We start from the raw sequence: 26,793 nt of genomic DNA, 5'->3' as shown, positions 1-26,793 counted from the left end.
TTCTTCAGAAGCGGCGATAAGTTGTTAAACCATTCATTAATTCGTAGGCATATCAACAGCTAGTGTACATAATATTTTGGATCAAGTTTTGGATTTCAGAAAGCCTTTTACACAATGAAAGCTACTGGTATGCAATAGCTATAGAACAAAAATACATTCAAACAATCATGAGTGAGATCTGGATCTCCCACTAACATCCCAAATTATTGTGAAATGTCAAATAGTGGTGTGAACATTATATTTTATCTACAAAGCCAATTGGGGCCAGAAATTATAAAGTTTTCTAATACAAAAGGAATTTAGTTCGTGAATGTTATCTATCTTAGAAAAACAATAATCTGTGACCGGTATAACAATCTTCAGCTAAGTAAAAAGATGAGAATAGTTCTTGGTTGATAAAGAAAAAGTATAATATTCGCCAGATTTAGGTTATCTCCTCGAACAGTTCAAATATAAGAATACTTTTAAAACGTATTTCGAATCCAGAACTCGTTATTCCCTCATTGCACGACAACGCTTATTGAAACCAACCTAATATAACATGTTAATTAGATTAAAATTGATTGAATAGAATTAAGATAGGAAATTAGGGTGTAAATTCTATAAATGATGCTGTCGGAAGTTACTATCACCAATAAGGTCATGAAGATCATCATATAGTTAGTTGTAAGATTAAAATTAGATTGATGTGACCATATTTGGGCTGCTATTTTATTTAATTAATAAAAAAAGCGAAAATCCCACGGTATATTAATATAGTAATAGAGTTATTAGTTATAAATGAAGAATAGCTTTACTTAAAGCAACAGACTTTTCCGAGTCAATGAATTAAAACGATTTATGTGATACTTTAACATTTATATTCAAGAAGGTTATTGTCTCTACTAGATAAACGAACTTTAAATCAAGGTCATATTAATACTCGACTATGTTATCAAGGCAAATATATTTTTTAGCATGTAACAAGATAATTATCATCGTTTTTTAAAATATAGTTAATTTTTAAGAAAGAGAAATGAAGTAGACAGTCAGTTATTTGAAACGTCTCTTCTATATTGAATAATATCTAAGAAATGTGAATTAATTCTAAGGGGTTTTTATCATTCTTCAAATTATGCTGTGCTCGGCTTCATAAAATTTACGAGACAAGCATACTGTAAACAGATCAAAATTATTTCTGGAATAGTAACCAAGTAACGTAGACACGCTTTATAACGATGAAAATCCACGTTTATTCCAAGTACCATCACCTGATACTGTAACATCTATCATATCTTTCATATCATATCTTTCTTTTGTGGCTGAGAAAAAAATGCTTCAACAGATTCACGAATTTTATCAATATCCATTGTACATTAAACTAGTGGCACAGAAGACTGTTGACAGATTGACATCTTTTAGATTGGTTTACATCAATATAGTGAGAATATTTATTGAAAATAATCATTCCATTATTGCCACTCCGTGAAAATTGCGTCAAAAATATCCTAATGGTCTAGTGGTTCACGTAACCACAATTTGTCGTTTACATGCGAATTTTCGACAGTACGATACCACAGCAGACAGGCCTCGTTCTGGAAGACAACGGACGTCTCGTATCGCCGAAAATGTGACTTTGGTGCGTGATAGCATTGCAGAGTCTCCAGAAACATCAATTCGGAGATGTGGTTCCCAGTTACACATTTCTGCACGCAGTTTAAGGCGAATTTTGAAAACTGATTTGAAAATGTTCAAAAATTTCTACAGAGATATCCTGATCAACGAGTTGAATACTGTGATGTAATCCTAAGGCTTTCTGGTGAAATTGAAGAGTATTCGTCTAAATTGATAATGAGCGATGAAGCCCATTTTCTTCTCAGTAGCCACGTCAAAAACAGTCGATTTTGGGCAACACAGAATCCTCAGTTAATTCAAAAAGCATCAATGCATCAACTATAAACAACTGTACGATGTGGTATTCATGCTGGAAACATTATTGGTCCCTTTTTTTTTGAGAATGACCAAGATGTTGCAGTTACTGTTACTGTTGAACGGTACCAAGGCACGACTCGAAATTTTCAGCACACACAGCTCATTCAACAAATCAATTATTGCATGACGTTTTTCCACGAAGACTAATTTCGCGAAGTAGCGATTTAGCATGACCAGCCAGATCTCCAGATTTAACAGCACCAGAATTTTTTTTATGGGGTTTTTTAAAATCAAAAGTTTATGTGAATAAGCACCAAACGATTCAACATCTCAAAGATAAAATTCGTCACGAAATTGATGAAATGCAGCCCCATATGTTGCAGGATATCATGAAAAATACCTTAAAAAGAGCTGAAAGTTGCATAGCGAATCGCGGCCACCATTTAGCCGATATAATTTTTCAGTTACAACGAAAAAAAATGTAAAGACCAAATAGACTTTATATGAAAACCACACTTACTTGAGCAAAATTATAGACAATCAAAATTGTAGCGGGACTTTTGCCCGACTTTGTACTTTATCAGTATATTCATATTTTAAATATATCTTCATTATTAGTTTAATGTGTTTGAATATTGTTCATATTTTGCAACTAGATTATTTCTCACTTTTTTAGTAAATATTAGAGCAATTTTAAAGGCGATTTTATTATCAAAATTCAAAATTCTTAATTACGGCTGTTTTTTTTGTATTATATTATATAAAATACTAGCGGAAACTGTATAACTAATAAGTAAGTAAAATAACCAATAACAATATATTATAATATTTAACAACAATGTTACAATTCTTCTCTTGCTTCTTTTATGTCTCTTATATCGAGTGTATCATTAACATTATTCAAGCTAAAATAGTTTAATAATCTTATGCTTTTTATTATTTGTTTTTCTCGCGTTACTGTTACTGATCACATATGTTTATGAACGATGTAATACTTTTCGTGTTTTTTACTAACGGATCATTAAACGGATAAACGTTCATAACGGACAATACGTACATTAACTAACGTGATTTTATTAGTTATTAATAATTACCTGAAATACAAAGCAGGTCAAGAGCTGTTAATTTTCCAACTCGAACGTTTTATACATTCTGAACGTGTTACTAAAAGTGCATTATAGAGAAATTCAACTAAAATAAATATAGGGTGATATAACGTTTAATTGCAAATGTTCATTTATTAAATTCCCTGATAATCCAAGTCAAAAAGCCCAAAATAAGGGGAAAATTTACTAATTCCCAACCAAATCCCCTCAAAATTATTTTAAGATATGAAGCAAGCCTCAACCATTTAATATTCTTTATCTTTTCATACTACAGAATAATGATGGGTCAAACTTGACACTGCCGCCCAATTTCTTATTCCCTTCACTAGTTTCTTCTCTATTTAAATTTTTCCCTAAATTTGTAGCATATCAGCAGTAAAGACATCACAATTCTTAAGTTTGGAAACAAGAATTCTCGGGGAACAAGTATTAGGCGAAACACTTTACCCTAGGAGCTTTTACCATCAATGTTATCCTCATGAAGTTACTTCACTAGTCATTTAATTTGTGCACGTAGTGTAGCCGCATGACATGGAGTCAGTAGACAGCATTTTCAAAAGGATTGGTTTTGGAAAATCTGATTTTTCTTTTAAATTTTTCTCATTTTACTGTCGATATCTAACAGATCAATTGAACAGTCCTCGTCCTACCATAGTAAACAAATTTTTTTAGCAAAATTAGTTTTTTTATTCAACATAATTCCCTTAAGGGGTGATACACTGATTATAGCGATCCTCCAACTTTTCGATACCATTTTTGTAGTATGATTTGTCCTTTGTTTCAAAATATGCCTCAGTTTCAAAGATCACCTCTTCACTCGAGAAACATTTCTTCCCAACGAGCATTCTTTTGAGATCTGAGAACACGAAATAGTCGCTAGGGGTCAGATCTGGAGATTACAGTGAATGAGGAAGCACTTTGAAGCCCAATTCATGAATTTTTGACACGATGCATTGTTTTGGTGAAGCAGCACTTTCTTTTCCTTCAAATGCGGCCGTTTTTTGGCGATTTCGTCCTTCAAACAGTCTAATCACGCTATGTTATAGTCGCTGTTGATGGTCCTTCCTTTTTCAATGTAGTAAATGAAAATTATTCCATGCGCATCCCAAAATATAGACACCATAACCTTGCCATTGCCACATATCGATGCAAAAACTCGGGTTTATTACGCTTGATTATCTTCAAACACTGCTTCGAATCATTAGCTAGTCGTTGTTTTTGGTCAAAAGTTAGCTCGCGCGGCACCCACTTTGCACAGAGCTTTCTCATACCCAAATATTCGTGAATGATATGATGCACACGTTCAGTTGATATCTTTAGAGTGTCTGATATTTCATTCAGTTTAAACTTACGGTCATTTAAAATCATATTGTGGATTTTTTAATGTTTCGTCAGTAGCAACCTCTTTTTGCCGTCCACTGCGTTCACCATATTCGGTGCTCATTTCACCACGTCTAAACTTAGCATACCAATCCTTGATGGTTGATTTTCCTGGGAAAATGTCCAGAAACTCAGCATCAAGCCAATTTTTTGCTTCAAATGTATTTTTCCCTTCAAAAAGCACGAGCAATTCCTTTTTATTTCTTTTTTTTTTCCTTCTTTTTTTCACAATAACAAAAGTTGCTTCTAATTTATACACGCATCTTTTGAGGGTTAGGGCTAACTAAAAAACGTATGGATTTAATTCTAGTAGCGCCATCTATGTGTCAGGCCGGGGACTTTTCAATTGACCTGTTAGATCGACGCCAATCAGATTAGAGAATTTCTCACAATTTGCCAACACTCAATACAGACCGAATAAACTCTTTTCCACAAATATAACAATAATGTTGTGCTCTTAAGCTCTTAAGCTCTAATTTGCAAATCATTGCAATTAGATCAGCTCTTACTCAGCTCATGTTTCATTAAATTGGATTGGTCCAATGCAATATTCAGTGCTCGTACACAAGACTAAACATTTATCGGTTCAATTATACAAGTTACTTTAAATAAGTCTACGTTTGTTATCTTAGAACAAAATTATTTTAAAAATCTGATAAGATAAACCAAGAATCTATTTTTATACGGCTAGTTTGTTGTTGATACAATATACAGTTCGTTAACGTATTCATGTCAGCGTTTTATTAAAAAATGGATGTTACAGTAAATTTAAAATTGTTAAATCCTTTCAATTTTATCCCTACAATAATATATTATTATATACATGTACCAGCCCATATTTTTAAAGCTTTTTGCATATCAATATTTTAATAATAAAACTATGAATATATGTTATATAATACGGCCCTGACTATCCGGCAAAACAAACTGAATGGCCTGAAATGGGTCTGCTTGCTAATATATAAGAACCTACGAGTGTCTATTTGTATCTTAGCTCGTTTCTTTAATTACATGATGATGTAAAAGGGGAAATAAAAAACCGTTGATGCACTAACGAGGGTTTCATTTCGTGGAAGTCACCGCGAGTTCCTGCTGACACATGCCGATAATGTTCCAGATACGAAGACTGGCCGAGTTTAGGGGCCGACAACCGCCAAGACCTATCGGAAATGGTTTAGAGCGCCCGTTTGCCGAAATCGGCGCATTCTTCGTCGGACAGCAGCGAGAGCGTCACGTCACGGCCCACCCGGGCGCCCGAACGTCAGGAATCCGAAAACTGGAAGGCGTGGTACTGACCAATCGTGTTTCTCTGGGCGAACGGGTGCAATTTGACCGAGGCGGCCGCCGTTTCCATCCGTATATATCGCATGCTGGAATCGGTCTAATTGTTCGGAAATAGAATATATGTACGCAGCTGACGGATTGCGCCAATTTATTGCCGTCAACCATGCGATACATTAGCGGTTCCCCAACGGGTAAAACAAAGCGGTTTAACGTTAATTGGTGTTGATAAAAGATCAGGTAATACTGTTCCTGTTATAGTTCGAGGTTTAACGTGTTCAAATAATTTTAGTTATGCGTTTTAGTCCCTTTCATGCGCTATGTTAATTATGAAAACTGTCGGGTTTAGATGCAAACACTTTTAATTTATTATATTATCTTACTTTAACATAATGGAGTTACAACTTCCTTCACAATGTCGATTCATTCCCATTCCACAGTACACAGTAAACGTGCTGTCCAGTAGCTGGCAGTACTGATTCCACGTTGCTGTGGCTTAGCAACCTTATTTCATGTTTTGAAGGCGAAATCTTGGATCAGTTCGTATATCCATTTGATTTCGAGGTAATCGTACAGCTCTTCGTTGGTTACGTAACGATAAGCATTGGTAATTAATCGTAGAACTTTGTTTTGGGCGCGTTCGATTACTAGATGGTTTGATGTTTTAGTGCAACCCCATATTTGCACCGTATAGATCCACATTGGCTTTACGTCAAGTTGAGAGTATTTTCCAGCTCACCAGTACAGTTCCTTAACTTTGAGTCTAATCCTACTCTGCTTTTTGTTTAACATGTTGTTTCCAATTTAACCAATTATTGAGATGTATTCCGAGATAGTTAGCTGATTCTACATGAGGAATCGAGCATCCGTCAAGTGATATAATTAGGTTTTCATCATTTCGTTGCAACGCAAAATTAATATGGACAGATTTAGAGCCATTTGTAGATATTGTCGATTGCTACTTGTACTATTTCTACAGCTTTAAACAGAGATCTTTTGCCATTAAAACTATGTCGTCGGCAAATATTCTAAGTACAGTTTCTTTTTGTTGGGATATCAGCAGTATAGAGCAGATATAAGGGTGGTTCCACGACGCTAACCTCTGGGTATCTCCAGTCGAAATAGGGTTAATTGTTTAGAATGCTCCTTCATGCGAACTCTAAATTTTCTTTCAAAAAGATATGATTCCAGTAGTAATTCAGCGGTAGCAATTTGACGATTTTGTATATCAATCCCAAATTCCATACCGGGTCAAAAGCTTGTGAGACGTCTAGGAATATTGCAGAGCAGTATTTCTTTTACTCGAGTGGTGATTTCGAAATCCGAGATGGAAATCTGGTATTTCTATAAATGGTTTACTACGTTTTAACAGCAGTTTGTCAACTACATTTGAGAAGAGTATGTAAGGAATAGGAAGTGATACTGTTGCACACAATATTGTACTTTTTGGAATATGAAAAGTACATTGATGCTACCGGATGAAAATAAAATTACAAGTATTGGTGGTATAAGAAAACTAATATATATATAATTGAATATATCTATGCTGTTACTTCAAGCATATTGAAACATCCCAAATTTGACATCACTATTATTTTGTTTCATACGTTTCCATTCATGTCTTAAACACCTTAGTTAAAAGCTAAAAAAATACTAACTACTACTAAAGTCAATTCTACTAACTGTCCTTAAATATTGATAACTGTAATCACATTGTGATTGATTGTTATTGAATGTTTTTCAGTGAGAAACAATATCGTTTAATTTAGTTCATAATGAAATATGAGTCTGCAAACAATCAAATCGTACTACTTAACCAAACTAAATGAAATATTTTAATATTATTTAAGTGTATATGTATTAAACTAGGCTGTCATATACTACATCATGTTAGTCTTGTAGGAGTACAGCAAATTCAGAAATATTTGAGAATGGACAAGAGAGTTACACATAATTACGTAATTTTTTGTTAATCCCCAAAATTATATCACAGTCTTGTTGTTATTTTATTAAATAAATCAGCACAACTATAAAATAATCCCTGGCTTTATTTAATAATTTATATATAATATAAAATACGCAAAATAGTAAATACCAACGAATAACGTACAAAATAATGTCCTTAATTGCTACGCGTTGTATATTAATGCAAATTGTACTCAATAATTCACATTGCAAAATTGTGTTGGAGGGCGTATGCTTATGTTAAACCTTACGAAATAGATCAATATGTAAATATGATTAGGAACAAATCGCAAGCGTGTTTGATTTTATTATCTTGTGGTATTTCAATTTATATTACAATAACTGTTAGTAAAAAGATTTTAGGTCGCTCCAGTATCTTAATATGGATTCACCACGAACTTTGGAAGATAACAATGGTTTATTTGATCAAGAGACCAAGAGTTTGCAAGTTTACTTAGTTTGCGATAATAAATTATCTGTAAAATAATATTTTGGGATTATCATACCGATATTTCCGCCACCTACCGGTCACAGAATGCAATATTCGTCTGATGTGTTGTTTTATTATAATTGTGACCTATTAGCAGATGAAAATAGCGGTATTATGCACAATAAAAATATGGCTTTTTGGGAATCTTAGAAAGGCACTTCGTTCATAATGCCACTCTTTGTTACATCCGAAGTGATTGTCCAAACATTGACGTTTGGTCACGAGACATTGGCATCGAAATTTCCTAACTATTAGAAAGTATTGACGTGTGTTTATGTGATTTATCATTGAACAAACATTTTAAGAGCATTATTACCATATATTGACGCAGATTCTGCTAAATTAGTTATTGTAATTACAATAGTTGTTTGTTTTGTAAATATATATTTATTAGGACTATTTACATACAGATTTTTTAAAATTATTTAATTAATATATTGTTACTAGTCGTTTCCGTCTAACCTACAATTTGTCTTTATGATAACTTAAATCTAGGTATATAACTAGGAGGACCCATCGGCCATATCTCAGTCTCTGGTGAAATAATGTTTATACACTGTTGAATTTTTTAATATATGCACCTCACTACACAACACTACACAAGATCAGATGGTGTGATTCTTTTGAGCCTGTGTCCTGTTCTGGTGGTATCGAATAGTTGTAATATTTCAATATTCATGTAAGAATGGAGTCTTTCCTCACGTAGCTAAAGATATTTTATAATTAGAGGAAATAACTGAATGTTATAATGCTTCGAAGCATTATTGTTTAATCCTATTTTAAATATTATTTTTATCCCAAATCAAATTCTGAAATCCCATGACATGATGATTTTCGTAAAGTAATGCGAATTTAATTGAACAAAATTCGCCTGACAATGAAAAATACAAACATCAATGCAATTTTGCAGGAAGTCAGAAGTTCTAACACAGTTTGTTTGATGTATTTAAAATTAATGATAATGTCACATAATAAAGTGATAATATAGCTGCAGTTATTTAGTAATAGGTTGATTTTTCGGCCACGTATTTCGATAGTTTTCAATACAGTTCAAAGTCAAGATTAAAACAATCAATTCCTTATACATGAAGCTAAATCGACACAAAACACCCTTCAAAAACTTACAAACAAGTTACCTTATACAACAAAACGATGTTATTGTTACACGAATTTAGTTATTTATCGCGGAAGTGGTTGTCAAGTATTTGTCTTTTAATTTAAGGCGTGTATAGCATAAAATTACTTGGGGGAGTTTAGGTAACTCCGTTAGGACCGCCTCTACGACGTGACAAAGCACACACACCAACAAAATATAGAGAATGCTAGAGTGGAATAGAAATGGTAACCTATAAACTACACAATAGTTTTTTGAGGGCAATACAGAACCGTTTATTATTTCTGTTAATTATTAATTATTTATTTATCCATTATAAGTTTGGTATTTGTTTTTCGCATTTGAACATAATATCGATAACATAACCCAGCAAGTATGTATAGTCTATCCAAAATAACCACAAACCATGTCATCAAGATGCCGAATGTATTGTCTCTTGAATGTTACTGGCGTGACTGGGGTCATTTCCGTTATCGGATTTTACACTCTCGTCAGGGACAATCACAAATATAAAACAATAACAAACAAAATTTACGAACATGCCTCAACAAGATTCGAACTCGCGATTATCGCAACAGTAGGAGGACCAATCTGTCGCCTCTACCACTGCGCCAACCAAGCCGGCGCTTTTTCAGATGTTTCAATTAATGAAATATTAGAAATTAGAATAATATTTGATTGGGTTTTATTAGTCATACATTGTTATTGATATTCGAAACAGGAATGGTTTCATTCCTGGTGCAGAGCTGATGTTTTCCTGAAATTCCAAGGGCCACTACCACGGAGAAATTAGCCATAACATATTTTAAAATGGTTTGAAAATTATCTGTTGAAGAATCTAGAGAAACTATAAGTTATATGATATGGACAATACGGTGTATTATTGCACACTGGTGAAAAATATCCCAACAAGTGGATCGGTGAAGGTTGTAGAATGCCATGCAAAACATAAATGATAAATGAAAATTTTGAAATTATAATGTTAAAGAGTGAAATATATCAAACTATTACTGGGTAAACATAAATGAGATTTTTAAATGAGTTTTATGTGATTCACTTTTAAAAAGATACCTACAGTATATACAGATAAAAATATGGCCACAAAGTATTACGTATTCGTCCCTATCACTGCATATCAATCCAATCGAAATAAATACTACAATAGACGTGCAGCTCACGAATGATGTAAAAGCTAGAACTGTTTGGATACCTTAAAAAAAAGAAGCATTGTCTACGATAACATCTTTGTCTATATAGATAACGCACTGAAGAAGAAATTGGTGTTGATTGATTGTGATAGTGTGATTGTGTAGGTAACAGTGACTGAATTAAACTTACAAGATGTGGGATTATGATCCATTGACAAATAGAATAGGGTAAATGTGATTAAAACAGACAATAAAGAGAAAATCGAAAATCGTGTATTATCAAGAAAATAATTTATTATGTTTCGAATGTCGTATATACAAAATACACTACTAATGTTGTTAAGGAGTCATTCTAGGAATGTCCCATTCATATAAGACGTAAAACCATTCCTCAGCAACCGAACATTTGCACATAATTAATCAGCAAGATAACCTTTGAATATCGAATGTGGTCATGAGAAAATTGTTTCTTGATACTATAATCCTACCTATGTATTCATCGAAAAGTGTTACAGCATTCTTATGCATTCTATGTCATCAATATTGATGCATTTTATTCCTTCTACTCTCAATAAATAACTAACCAAATAAATAAATATGCGCGTAAATACGATCTCTTAATGTAACGATCACAGTATGGGTGTTTAAGGAAAAATAAATCAATTATATGGTATCCAGCCTCGTTCATTCTTTAAAATCTATGAATATTATTACGTAGCAAGAAACGTTCATTAAACAGAGAACGTCAAGGACGTTGGCACGAGGAAAATCATGATTAAATCGTGCGAAACATTAATATTATCCATCTTAAGTCTATTTTCATATACTGACATAAATACTACTAGGAATGTTTTAAAGAATAATATAAAGAATACGTTTATTCAGCATTTGTTTTAACGTTAAAGTAAACCAAATTCAAATGCAACTTTAATAATAATAAAAAGGAATCTAAACAATATTAAATCATCATAATTGAGTATTGCCTCTATCACCACAATTCTAAATCAATATAAGAAACTACTGAGTGGTATAATCCCAGATCTTTGATTCGAAAGCCTATATCTTGGGTGACCAGTTTTCCTTGGATGATATTAATAACATTGTTTTTACACTTATCTCCTATACGGAATGATTCCTCATGTTTCCAAGTTTATATAACTCCAAATTCTAATAGTCAGCGGTTAAGAGAATAACCTACTGTAATGTGCCTATATCTTGGGTGATCTTAATAACATTGTTTTTACACTTATCTCCTATACGGAATGATTTCCCATGTTCCCAAGTTTATACAACTCCAAATTCTAATAGTCAGCGGTTAAGAGAATAAACTACTGTAATGTGCCTATATCTTGGGTCACCAGTTTTCCTTCGATGATCTTAATAATATTGTTTTTACACTTATTCCCTATACGGAATGATTTCCCATGCTCCCAAGTTTAGATAACTCCAAATTCTAATAGTCAGCGGTTAAGAGAATAAACTACTGTAATGTGCCTATATCTTGGGTCACCAGTTTTCCTTCGATGATCTTAATAATATTGTTTTTACACTTATTCCCTATACGGAATGATTTCCCATGCTCCCAAGTTTAGACAACTCCAAATTCTAATAGTCAGCGGTTAAGAGAATAAACTACTGTAATGTGCCTATATCTTGGGTCACCAGTTTTCCTTCGATGATCTTAATAATATTGTTTTTACACTTATTCCCTATACGGAATGATTTCCCATGCTCCCAAGTTTAGATAACTCCAAATTCTAATAGTCAGCGGTTAAGAGAATAAACTACTGTAATGTGCCTATATCTTGGGTCACCAGTTTTCTTTCGATGATCTTAATAATATTGTTTTTACACTTATTCCCTATACGGAATGATTTCCCATGCTCCCAAGTTTAGATAACTCCAAATTCTAATAGTCAGCGGTTAAGAGAATAAACTACTGTAATGTGCCTATATCTTTGATCACCTGTTTTCCTTCGATGATCTTAATAATATTGTTTTTACACTTATTCCCTATACGGAATGATTTCCCATGTTCCCAAGTTTAGATAACTCCAAATTCTAATAGTCAGCGGTTAAGAAAATAAAATATTGTAATGTGCCTTTGATGGCAGTATACCCTGAACCGCAAGCTTCTATCCAAATTCTAGTACATTGAACAGTTACATTTGTGCCCTGGATCCACAAACTAGAGGTGGTTTTCTAAGCTTGAATTCCTAATTGGAATAGTTTATAACTGTAGGTCTTTGAGCACCTTCAATCTAACTTTTATGACACTACAGCTTTAAGTGTAATGCTTTTGCCCCAATTCCACTTAAGTACACCAAGGAATGCTTCGAGTAACTGCGGAAGCACTACAAATCCAACGTCAATTAATCTCTACTTTTCTTGATAATTAGTTTGATTCCGATTAATTGAATAAATACCTTATCTTACTGACTGCACTAGTTATGAAATGTAAAGAGTTTAAAACAAAAAAAACTTCTATTTTGCTTCAATATGATTCTAATTTACAGAAAGAAGTGATGACTATTGACTAGGGCGGAAATATCTGACTAAGAAACAACCAAATTCTAATCTTATTCCCCGGATTTAGTTTCCGTTGACTACAAGATGCGGCAAATATATAAACATTTTTCACAAAATTATTAAATCCATTGAAGTATAACTATAAATTTTCTTAAAAATGCCTTATGTTCAATCAGTATTAATGAAGCATTGTATGATTTAGTCGCATATCTTGGCATCTTTGTCACCAAACATAATTACAAGAATGTTAACTTAGTCACCAGTAAGTTAAATTAAACTAAAATATTTTAATGCCTTGGGTGACTTTGTGACTTGGATTTATTATTCTGTATTTTTCTGTATTTATATTGTGGACGGTTTTCTTTGTGTTTCGAAATATGCCCATGATTCATCAGAGCTTTAAAAGGTCTCTCCGTACGGATTATTAGGTGCTAAATTATTAAGAATCTTAACCCGATTTCGCTGACAGTGCTAGATTTATAATTCGCCCATCAGCAGCCCTCCAGACCCTTCTTCGTCATGTTTTATTCAAGATTTCCTTTTGCTTTCCTATTTTATCTTGTAGAGTATCTTAAAAAAAAAACTTAGAAGAAGAAAAATGTCTTGTTACTGACTAATTTTTATAAGAAAACACAATTATTTATTCGGCTATTTAAATAACATCAATAACCGAATGAAAAGTATTATGAATATAATAAGGCATCAAAGTACAGCGATGAATTTTCTGTAGTTTGTTGTGCCAACGAAAAAGCAAAATTGCAGTAATTGGTTCCAACGCCAGATGAGAAATGATTCCAAATGGCGTCGTTTTGTGCAATGCATAGTGTACAGGAAATACACATTATACGTCTGATGTGTTGTTCTATTATTGTTGGGACCTATAAATAAATGAAAAAAAACCGCTACGTAACAAAAATATGGCTTTTTGGGGATCTTAGAAAGGCACTGTGTTAATAATGCCACCAAACATTGACGTCTGGTCACGAGACATTTGTATCGAAATGTCCCAACTATTAGAAAGTATTGACGTAAGTTTATGTGATTTATCATAGAAAAAACATTCTAAGAGGATTATTACCATATAGTGATGCATATTCGGTTAAATTAGTTATTGTAATTAAAATAGTTGTTTGTTTTGTAAATATATATTTATTAGCACTGTTTAGCTAATGCTATTTCATAATTATACATTTTATTTTCGTAGAGTAATGCTAATTTGATTGAACAAAATGCATCTGTCAATGAAAAATACGAACATCAACGCAACTGCTTCTGCATTATTGCAAAACATTTTACAAAAACTTTTATTTTACTTGAAAAAATATTTTAATTCACAGAAGTCCCTACTACTGACTAAGAAAAAGATATACGACCAAGCAACAACCACCTTATTTCTCATATTTAGTTTCCTCTGACTAATAGATCATATATCGAAAAATTAGCGGTAAAAACATCAAAAATTATTTTAATTTACATTTAAGTGACGGTCATTGACTAAGAAAGAAATATCTGAGTAAGCAACAACCAGATTCCAACCTAAATACACAGATTCAGTTTCCTTTGATTACAAGATGCGGTAAAAAAAATACATTTGCAAAATTATTAAAACAAATCCGTTGAAGTACAACTAAATATTTGCTTAAAAATGCCCTATGCTCAATCAATATTAATTAAGCATTGTATGAGTTAGTCACGAAACATAATTACGATAATGTTAACTTAGTCACCAGTAAGTTAAATTAAACTAAAATATTTTAATTCCTTGGGTGACTTTATGACTTGGATTTATCATTCTGTATTTTGCTGCATTTATCTTGTGAACGGTTTTCTTTGTGTTTCGAAATATGCTCATGATTCATCAAGGCTCGTACGGATTAATAGGTGCTAAATTATTAAGAATCTTAACCAGATTTCGCTGACAGTGCTAGATTTATAATTCGCCCTTCAGCAGCCCTCAGGACCCTTCTTCGTCATGTTTTATTCATGATTTCCTTTCACTTTCCTATTTTATCTTGTAAGTATCCTTTATAAACCTTGGATGAAGAAAAATGTCTTGCTAGTGACTGATTTTTATAAAAAAACACATTTATTTATTAGACTATTTAACTAATATCAGTAGGATTCATAGTGAAATAAAAAATCGTTTGATAATATTATAAGTTAAAATGTGGATCTGGGTGCGGGGATTGATAGGTGTTTTGCTTTCATTCCGACAGTGAAGTGAATTTATTGTTCAAGACATTTACTACACATGTTTTTTCATCCAAACAACGATTTAGTCAAAATATATAATAGCATTTGATCAGATGTTACATAACAGCCATAATATCGTCATCAGATCTGACAAAACACTAGCCGTTGCCGCCGTAGCTATTGTTATTGACGAAGAAAATTTCCATGATAGATGTAGGTGACATAAAGTTCATCGGGTCATCTAATATGTAACGAAAAAGTATAATATTACAAAAAAAAACATAGAAGAAAGCTATATCATTCATCTATGATATATTATCACTGAAAATGTTTATAATATACGGAAAGATATTAAATCCATTGAATCACACTCAAAAGGACATCCATCAAAGTCTGGCATAAAATATCAATAAAGCCACATCAAGTCCTATAGGATATTTCTATTATATTTCCTCGATAGCCCTTATAAAGAATATCTTTTATGGATTTTATCGAATTTTGGTATCATCCGTTATTCCAAGGTATCACCGATCTAATCCCAATGCGATATTACATCCATTTTACGTCCGTTAGCAACAAATAATACTTCTCAGGGCTTTCAAGAAAACCTATTAGAAACTAGTCATTTTTCTTGCGTCGTAAATTTAATACTATCAATGCAAATGTTTAGCTATATTAGCTTTTTTAATTTCAAGTTGTAAATGGAAGAGAGCTCCTCGCAAAAAAGAGAAAATCACCAGCCGTAGATGTGAAAAAGGCTGTTAAATTAGCATGACTCCATATTAAACTTTCTCGAAGGTAATGGTAGACAAAGATCAATGAAATTATGATACATAACGGGCCTAACGGAAAAGCCATTTGCGATACCCTCATGAGGCTTAAATTAATAATGCAATTATTCTAATAAAGTTTGGTAGGTACAGCTGAAAGTACTATTTTAATACACACAATTTATCAAAATTCGTAATCATGAACATCGCTAAGCATGATTCTGTCTTAATAGAGTAAAGAGAATAATTTAAAAACGATGCTGCTGAAATTTGTTACGACAATATTTTTAATATAAGATCATACCATATTTTTTCACAGTTTTGAAGATTAAAATTATTAATACTTATTGATTGATGAATAATGGATAAAAGCTTAAAAAATAAAACGGCACACATAAAATAGCTGTATATTTCATTGTATTGATATATTAAAACGTTGAATACCTTAATATTTATCAATGCATTAAAATGTTTACCAAATTACTCTGAATATTTCATAATTTCTTCTATTTGTCTTATCTGTCCATTTTTAATTACTTAATTCATGTGCTCATATAATCTTTACCTTTTAGTCCATATTTCTAACCAAAACTACACATTTAAAAACATTAAATATATCAGGATTATTTGATAAAAGAACAATTTTTGGATCTAAAGTTTTAAAATAAAATTACATTTTTTGTTGCTTATTTATTTCCCTCTTGGTCTTTACAACTATCATTGTTATGGTTTATGTTCTAAAATTTCGCCCTTGCAGGTAGTTCATTTTTAGTTCTATTCTTTTTAGTTCTGTTTTGAAGTCATTCTATGGCTAGAGAGGTAAAATTTTACTTGCAGAGGAAGACTTTTAAGGCTTTTTTCTGTATAATCGATCTACTTTAGCAGCTTAACTGTACTATGTAGCACCAGTAAACTTGCGTCTTCAAGATGTATAATCTGACTATGGCAGATTGTAAATTCATTTTAATGCCAGTCAATATTTTTCTTCTCATTTTATTCCAGTTAGAAAGAGATACAATGCTGTCTGATAAGCTTGAACATGTAAAACGTTCGGTTGTCAAATTAGTGAAATTTTGATTCTGCTGGCTGGATCTTTAGGTTGCCAACGCCGAGGCCAAATAAATGACTGATTTGACAAGAAAACATAAGAACGAAAGAAATAAGACCTAAACATAAAAAGGTAAATTGTGATTAAGCTCCCAAAGAATACCATAGGTGGTTTAGAAAAGAGTTTAATATAAATATAATAAAATAACACTAACCTAAGCGCCACAATAATTGTTTTAATTAACTGTAGCCCTTCTTAATATATAATTAGATGTACTTTAATGTTAAAGTAAATTGTCGATCTAAAATGATACTATTGAAGCTAAAATAAACTAAAATACATAAAATATCAAAGCTAAATGTGACAACATCGCACCGTTTTGACGTCATACATTGAGATGACGTGAGTTCACTGCTACTTTGGATATACTACAGTTAAATGGGCTTCTAGTAATTCAAAATCAAACTGCAATAACAGATATCAGAAAATTAGTGAAATATAAGAAATATTGGCTGTAAAATTCATTTAAGTCATTTCAGACGTATCCTCCTTCACTAAATAGATATGGCTTAAGAGACAATAAGATCCATAAAAACCCAAAGCACGAATAAAAAACGAAAAAATAAGACTAAAAACTTTCTCTAGCATTTGTTCTGTTCCTTCAAGAATTAAGAGAGAGAACAGATGATATATTGAAGAAATGTCATCACAGAAAGTACCTTACGCATTATCGATCACTAAAGTCAAAAGGACTCAAAACTGATAAAATGTATATAGAAAATAGTTTCTACAATACTTTAAAATTAAATACCACACCTCATATACTAAACAATCGCACATTAAAGGAAACGTCACAGTTTTAGAGAACCTACGTTTTAAAATAGCTTGCTTGGTTAGCGTCGACGTAATTGAATGCTGTAATACATAACTAACAGTAACTTAAATATTTATGAAACCAATTGTCAGCCATCATCAAACGGCATGCATATACAAATGACAAATAAAGAATGCAAGATGTTTCTTAAACTCTTTAATTATGACAGATACGCTATGAATAAATAATATTACCTGTTAATAAGACTTGTTAGTTTCTTTGTTAGGATTTCGAGGAATATACATTATGGTACTTCTATGAGTTTTATGATTTTTTCTTGTCTATTATGCACGAGTCCTAATTTAATTACTTTCTAGCTGTATTAGTCATGTATATTACTCAGCGACTTCTATTGGCCAAAATGAGAACTATATGTTAAACAGTAACCTAACCTAACTGTTAAATTCGATGGTATATGACATGACCATCCTAAATAATAAAAAAATTTCACTTAGTATTATTGAGTTATTCAATGTATATAAAAATTAATTATTCAGTCAGTAATTTATTAAAGAAATGATTTCAGAACATTAAATGGTGCACTACCTCTTCTTAAATGTTTAGTAGCAAACAATCTAAGAGACACGTTGAAGGAGACTAGACAACACACATCACAACGTTCCTCAGAAATTCAAAGGTCGAATATCGTTTAACAGATCTTTCCATGCTATCTATTGAACATCCGAAGTAGACAATTTTAAAGACAATGTGAATGCTAAATTTTCCAACAGAAAAGAGCGTAGGATGAATTTTATTTATATAAAATAGTTTTTTTTGTAAAAAGTATTATAAAGATGCGCCACTGCCCTGCATACTCACCAGACACAGTGCTCACCTGTTAAAATCAATGCAGCATAGATTGGTTAGAGGCAATAAGGGTCTCAAAATGCTGCAGGAGTGTGAAAATGGGTTAATTGATGCCAAATCCCACATCGTTTTCAAAATTTCAAAAAAAACTCAAAATTTCCCAATAAGTGCCTTTTTGAGGTGAAAGAAAACATGCTCAGAATACATGCAAGCACCTAATATTTATAATGGATGGCTTCTATAATAAATCACTTGAGTAACAATAGGATGTATCTTTTTTGTTAAATATATAGACTAAAAACTTATATGGGATAGCATAAATAACATATCCTGCTTCAGTAAAACTATTTATTATATACTATAAATATTTAAAATAATCAACCTTGGAGGACAAGAGATACACCATAATAGTGTACTTAATATTATAGAATAACATCTGATATTAAAAAAAGCTTGGACCATTATTTCCTGCGATATTCTTAAAAGTTTTTACTAAAATAAAAATAATTAAATAGATAAGAAATTAATACTAAATTAAAGATAAAATATTTATATATTTTTTTAATTAATCTCTTAGAACTTCGACAATTTGCCCGTGGGCAATAAATATTATTAAGTATTATAAATAAGTATATGATTTCCGTTATACAATAAAACTATACTAACATTTAGAAGATCGATTCAGTAAGTGATCTGCTGTACAACTTATAATCTAATTCTTATTCTAGATACTATTCTAACTTATTTTAAAGTCTATCCTAACTTATTCTAAAAACTATTCTAGCTTATTCTAGAGATCATTAAATCTCACCCTATGTGTGTATGTTAAAAATTTATTTACCATTTTAAAATATAAAATTCGTATACTATCGTGAAGATTTTAGACGCATATGAAGAAAGATAGAAATTAGCAAAAAAAACATTAGTTGACGAAGCGGATATTCCAATTTCGAAGTAGCTCGACGAATATTTGTGTGTAGTTTCACTTAATATCTCGCAAATTATACTGACGGGAAGAGTGGGTGCGAAATTAGACAAGAAATCGCCGTATTACCAAACCTAGGAATTTATTAATAACGTATCGATTCTAATAAAGAGTAATGAGTCATCCTACAATCATTTTAGTGACAGTCGTATTATAAAGAAGCAACAGTAGTTCGAATATTCAGAAAGGTAATTGTAAAATATGATTAAGCAGCGTGCATATAATAATATAAGCCAAAATGCAGATCGCCTCATAGAAATTTTCTTTGTGATTCACCGGCTATAAATAAATAATACCAGAGCTTGGATTAATGATATCATTAGGTGCGGGAAAAACTTATCCTTTTTTTTATACAGTTTAAAGAATTAAATGATTTTTTTTTTCGTTTTCTTAAACTAAACTGACTGTATAAAAATTTTATTATTCAATCCACATTGCTTTACTAGTTTAGAAATTTGCTTAAAGCAACAAAAGTCGCTTAATTTTCATCAAATTTTAATTCAAAAGTGGTAATTAAGAAGGAAATGACAACACCTTGACAATATTCATCAAACATCTTCGGAAATTTGTATTGAACATTTTAAATCAGCGAAATTTATTTTAAATGCTTGGAAAATTGGGTACCGCACCAATTAGCTGAAGGAAACAAAAAATACGTCTTAAAATTGTGAATCCCATGACCAGCAGTCCATAAAAAAATTGTTAAAAATGTAAATATGTATTAATTGGTAAGTTTAAACAGTATGTTGGGAATCATTAGATAATTTTTAATGAAGTTAAAACAATTAGACGGGAGGCTCTGCCACATAGTCTAAATATTTTTCATCATTTATATGTTCCCGAAGATCAAAGTTCTTATTATTGCTAGATCGTGTCGAATAAGAGTTGTTATTCTAGAATATTTTTAAACACACTATAAGGTATATGCGAATATCTTTTTGCTTTACTGAATCAACAAATGAATTGAAATTTATGAAATATATAGTCATACTAAAAATATTAAGTGACAAGTATCACATAGTGACAAGGATCAATATTTATATTTCGAGAATTGGCAACACCGTTCTCATGTTACGGTTCCATCGTAAAGTTTGACATTTTTGACTATAACGTACTTAGAACATTTTGTCGCACGGGCGCTACTTGTTCATTTTATATTTAGTTGAAAGTTTCGTCTCGGAAAAAAATGGAACTGAATCGTGAACATTTTCGTGCGACGATTTTTTACGATTTTCGACGTGGATTATCACAACAAGAGTGCACCAATCAACTTAATTTTACTTTTGGCGATGAATCTCCATCAAAAATCACCGTGTATCGCTTGTTTAGTGAATTCAATAGTGGTCGTAGTTCGCTGTCCGACGAGTTTCGTGGAAGTCGTCCAAAATCGGCTGTTGTGCCAGAAAACATCGATGCTGTGTACGAAATGATTAAGCAAGATCGTCATGTCACCTATTGCGATATTGAGGCATCCCTAAGCATTATTTCCACCAGCATATATGCGATTTTACATGAACACTTAGTTGTGCGATCGTTATTTATTTCCAATGTTATTCAGATATTTCTTGAAAATAAGCGTACGATCGATATATGTCGATCTATATATAAGCGTACTACAACTTTATTCATAGCTATTTTGGTGTGAAGTTGTGCTTTGTTAGTTATGAGTCTTGATTAGTTTGAACTCCTGATGTAATGAATATTAACATAAATCTTTTTGCATTTTGGCAAGAATGCTTTCGAGTAAACAATGCAGCGCATATGTACTGCGAAGCAGAGGAATAATGGGCCAAACTCAAGGTTAACTGACAGAGACCCATAAACATTAAAAGGGTTGTAGTCTGGTAACATGAAGAATGCTATCGCTACCGTAGCAAAACTGAGAGCCGAACTTTACACTCACTTGAGTAATGTTATTTCAACAAAATATTTTTACAAAATTGAACCGATTTCAAAAAATAATGAAAACAATCAAACTTAGATTTTTTACACAAGCAACAAATTAGATTTGTTTTGTTCGTAATTTAATTTTGTGTATATGACACAAAATTATGTTATTATTTTTGTATTGTTTGGGCTTGGTACCGACTTCAAACTGTTCAACAATGATTGTTCAAACAACAAACAAACAATCAGTTGGTAGTAGTTAAATTCATATTGTGATTATATAAATAGGTTTAGGTAGGTATTAAGCTAAATTCTGTGTATATAGTAGAAAATAATATACGTGTAGTAGATAGGTTAAATAAGGGTTTTGCTTATTTCTATTTAGTTATTACAACGATTATTATGTACATATTTTATTCTAAAACGATTTTTCGTGTGTTAAAAATCTAAGTTTGATTATTTTTTAGTTTTTGGTGAGTTCCTTATTTATTTTATGAAGTCGATTCAATTTTTTTGTTAAAAATATTTTATTTTCTCTTTTCAATGTAAGATTTTATATAGATTAAATACGCAGTTATTTTATTAGGTATTACATTAGATATAACGCTTCAGGCCCCGGGGTCCGCCATTTAGTCTAGGTAATTTGACAAATGTTCTAACTGCGGGAGCTGTACGGAATTGTACGGAAATTCATGACAGAAACCAATGCTGAGCTTCAAAAGTGGTGCAACAATAAAAAACCCGAACTCTTGATGATTGCGGTATGGCTGGTTGAATCATCGTTTGGGTTATTTTCTATAAATGGTCAAGTTTGTGCATAGAGAATTACAACAGAAGCCTAGAATATGGACCGCCTAATTCCTACAGCCAAGCATGACAGAAATTTAGTTATGATTTGGGTGGCAATATCGTTGTATTCAGCTACATGTCTCATTCACATCAAAGACCGAATTACTGCAAACGAACATGGCGACCTTCTTAATTATAAAATTTTTACTATGGCTAGCATATTGCTGTCAAACACTGCCAAATTTCCAGATAATAATGCGTTGATACACACAGCCAAAAAGGTTCAGTTTCGAATTGAGAGGTACCACAATATCACCAAAAATCTTCAATAACCAGCAAAATCGGCCAATCGCCTCAAAATAAGTGAACCGTAAGGGGAATTTTAGAGTACAGTGAGAAATAAATTTCCGTCTCCAACAACACTGAAGCACTGACGGATGTTTTGGTGCAAGAATGGAAACTATTCATACACTCTACAAATATATTCTGCGAAGAACTGCAGCTGTTTCAAAAGCAAATGGTGACCTTGTTAATAAAAATATATATTGTGTTTATGTCATCCCCTATATACCATATTAACGGTTTTTTACACACAATTAAAGAAATATAAGACCATCCTCTTAGTTGGCGCTCTGATATTTAATTGTAATATCGTTGGCATACTGAAATATCCATTTGTTTAATTCAACCAAGTCATATCCTATATGTCAAAATAAACTATAATAACTAGAACTGATCCTTGAAGAAGTTCATCAATAATTATATATATATATATATATATATATATATATATATATATATATATATATATATATATATATAATATATTTAACATACCATTCTCTTTTTGTGCCTTCTAATACATAGACAACAAGTCATTAATTACAACATTTAAAATTAATGTTGGCACTATGGTCACGTTATAATTAATATAAGTAGGACTAAAGCCTGTCTATAAAGCACGATTAGCTTCGTTAAATAGTTCAAACTAAGAGAGAAAGAGAGCTATCAGCAAGGGAGTGGCTTTCCTGAATTCAAAAAAATCATTTTACCTGCAAATATGTCATATTTTAAATATGTTGAGTTATCCTTTCTAAACTGCATTAAAATATACAAATACAGAATTTTTCATGGAAACACATATGGACTTTTTTTCAGTTTTTTTAATATATATTTTAAAGTCTACTTTTACCAACTATGGGTTTATCTGGACTGGACCTACAGTCCTCGGTATTAAGCCTACCGACTGACGAGTGACCAACTCAGAAATCATCACAGAAGACATCCGGTCTTACCCAGCCTGATTACCAGCGTGACTGGAATTATTTTCCTTGTCGGATTTTGCACTCTTGCCTAAAGACAGTCACAAATGTTAAACAATCACAGTAGGAAGACCGTCCTGTTGCCATTACCAGTGCGCCAACCAAGCCGGCACATTGAAATTTAATAACATAAATAACAAAACAAAACTTTTATAAGAAAGACGTTTCTGCGTACTTCCTGAATTGTATCTAACTAATGATTTAGGATAATCAAATGTATTTATTTTAATATGGATAAAAGGAAACGAATGAGATGATTTCCAGGATGAAAATCCAAGAGCAATTTCAACACAACGGCAGCAAGTACTTGCAGTTGAAAACTTAATAGACAATGCGAAAAATCAAACTACGATAGAAAATATTTCTGACCGTTGCTAAGGAAAAAATACCTTTTCAAGTTAGACAACCGATTTGTTTATAATTTCTATTTCTATGATGTTAATTTTGGCAATTGTTTTGGTGTTTATATACAGCATCTATAATTTCCTATGAAACATAATTAAGTTAAATATACCCATGTTATACCCGTATTATATAGAATAATGACTATTATTTTAGGGTCATTTTAAAGTCATTGTATGGGGTTAGTTTTCTACTGTAATTGTATTCATTAAATCATGTCAAAATCGACATACTCCACTTCAATATTATCAGATGTTGTCAATTGTTGTTATATGGACACATTGCCTCAGCTAAGGTATTAATTCTAAACATAATATGGAGGCACCATAATATGACAAGCGCATCATTGTGGTGATAAAATAGAGTTATTCATATCTCTTGAGACCAATAGTTCCTCAAATTCATTGTTAATAATTTGGTTAGAATTGCTTAACCAGACCACGTGACATCAGTCAGAGATAACTAGAAAGCAGTGTCCTGGTTAGATTAGATTTTATAATAGATTTTACGATATATGGCCAAAAGTTTCGTGAGGTTGAAAGGATCTACGTCAAATTTCGGTCGTTTAATTGATACCGAGTGTTAATCACACCAAGGACGAATAAATAATAGAGTGTCTATAACTCCCACACTGTACCACTGAACTATCATGTTCTTAACTAATAGCAATGACATTAAAATCAAGAATATTAAGAAAATCACAAATACTATTTAAAAATCTTCATTAAGATATAAAAACATTTCTACGATAGTGTAAACGAAAATCTCAATGAGCGGACCTCCTGTTGGTTAACGGTAACATCAACGATGGTGAATAAATATTTGTTGCAATATTGAAACTGAAAGTTCGATTAAGTTCCTAAATTTAACTGTACTAAATAGTCTTGTCAAAATATTTACGTTTTAAGTTTGACAACTTTTAAATAACATGTGTTATACATTAGTACTTTAGATTATATATATATTAATAAAAAATATATACGTATTTGTTGTAGTATTTTACTGTAAACAATGACAAAACCAGTTTTGGTATTTTACAGTCCGAAACAAGCATTTTTTGTCAAAAATAATCGTTCAAAACCATGTGATATACTTGTTTAGAAAAACATTTCAACCATAAAACTATTCTGGAATCAAAAAAGCAACAGGTGAAATAGTCTTATGATGTAATAGTAATACTGAAGAAAACGTAGAGTAGAGCTAGGGATATACATGCAGATCTCTCTGAGCCCTTATTTACTAATCTAGTTTTTGCAGACATTAAGTTGGCAGAAGTTTTCAAGAATAACCATTGTTGCCATGAATGTACAGTAAGGCTATAAAAATTGGTTTAACTGTTTCATTTAATTTCTCTATGTGTTCTATTCCAAATCACTTCATTCTAACACAAAAGAGTTCATCTTCATCAACTATTTGTACAATTGGCAATGTGATTTTGATTTGATGCCCTTAGACTCCTTTTGGTGACATACGTTAAGAACTATTACTATATTAACAATCCATAAGTTCATGTATTATCTTATACTATATCATAGAGAGAAAAAAACGAATACCAGCATACCAGTTTGGGTTTATTAACAAGCATTCAACAATTGACCAGGTCCACAGAATAACATAATTTTATTAAAAAACTTACGAAAGTAAAAAAGGTATGCTCAGCTATATCTTTAGATGTAGCACAAGCCTTCGATAAGGTTTGGAATGAAGGCTCATAAACTACAGATGTTACCAAAACAACACACTGAACTATTAAAAACCTACATTACAGCCAGAATGTTTAGAGTTAAACAAGAAGCTTACTCTACAATAAAATAAGCTAAAACAGGTAAACCACAAGGAAGGGTACTGGGGCCAATGCTTTATCTACTTTACACTTGTGATATACCACAAATGGAGACAATAGTGAAGAAGCCACACGAAAATTACAAACAGGCAAGTGACAATATAAATAATTGGACACAAGCTTGGAAAATAAAAATTAACGAAAATAAATCTGTGTACGTACAGTTCACCTACAATCAGACTGTACAAGCACCAATAACATTAAATAATACTATCATTCCATATAGCAACAACGCTAAATATCTTCGAAGGAATCTTGATGCAAAACTTCACTGGAAGGAACATATAAAGAAGAAAATAAAAGAACTGAAATTGAAATATATGAAAATGTATTGGTTAATTGGAAGAAAATCACAATTATCACTACATAATAAATTGCCATTATATAAGCAAATACTGAAATCTATATGGACATACGGAGTTCAATTATGGGGATGTTCTGCAAAGAGTAACATAAACTAAATACGATTTTTTCAGAACGAAGTCCTGGGAAGTATTATGGGCGCAACCAAATACTACGGGACTGACTACCTACATCGATACCTTCAGATATCTGCAGTCAATCAAGAAATTTGGGGATTGTAAGGGGGCATGAGGAAAGACCCCATTCTCATGAGAATATTGAAGTATTGCAACTTTTGGATACCATTAAAGCAGGACACAGATTCAAAAGAATAAAACCATCTGATCTTGTGTAGCGTTGTGTAGTGACGTGCACGTAATAAAAAATACAGCAGTGACATATATAAACATTATTTCACCAGAGACTGAGATACGGCTGATGGGTCCTCCTAGTTATATACTTAGATTTAAATTATCATAAAGACAAATTGTAGGTTAATCGGAAATGACTAGTAACAATGTAATAATTAAATAATTACAAAATATATACAATTCCTCAAACATAATCAAAAGTGCTATTTTGAGAAATAAAAGCTTGCTGTTAAAAA

General features: G+C 31.8%; 1 protein-coding gene across 3 annotated transcripts in view; it reads right to left on the bottom strand.

The window, feature by feature from the left end:
- The window catches only part of LOC143197911 (carboxyl-terminal PDZ ligand of neuronal nitric oxide synthase protein), a 197,160-nt gene that overhangs the window by 79,916 nt on the left and 90,451 nt on the right, over window positions 1–26,793 (bottom strand). The gene's annotated exons all lie outside the window — the stretch shown is intronic.

The sequence above is a fragment of the Rhynchophorus ferrugineus genome, unplaced genomic scaffold (genome assembly GCF_030347505.1).
Source record: "Rhynchophorus ferrugineus isolate W39M unplaced genomic scaffold, kcgeb_rfMv2 rfM6, whole genome shotgun sequence".
NCBI lineage: Eukaryota > Metazoa > Arthropoda > Insecta > Coleoptera > Curculionidae > Rhynchophorus > Rhynchophorus ferrugineus.
The sequence above is the reverse complement of the archived record's forward strand: the minus strand, read 5'-3'. Positions and strand labels throughout refer to the sequence as shown.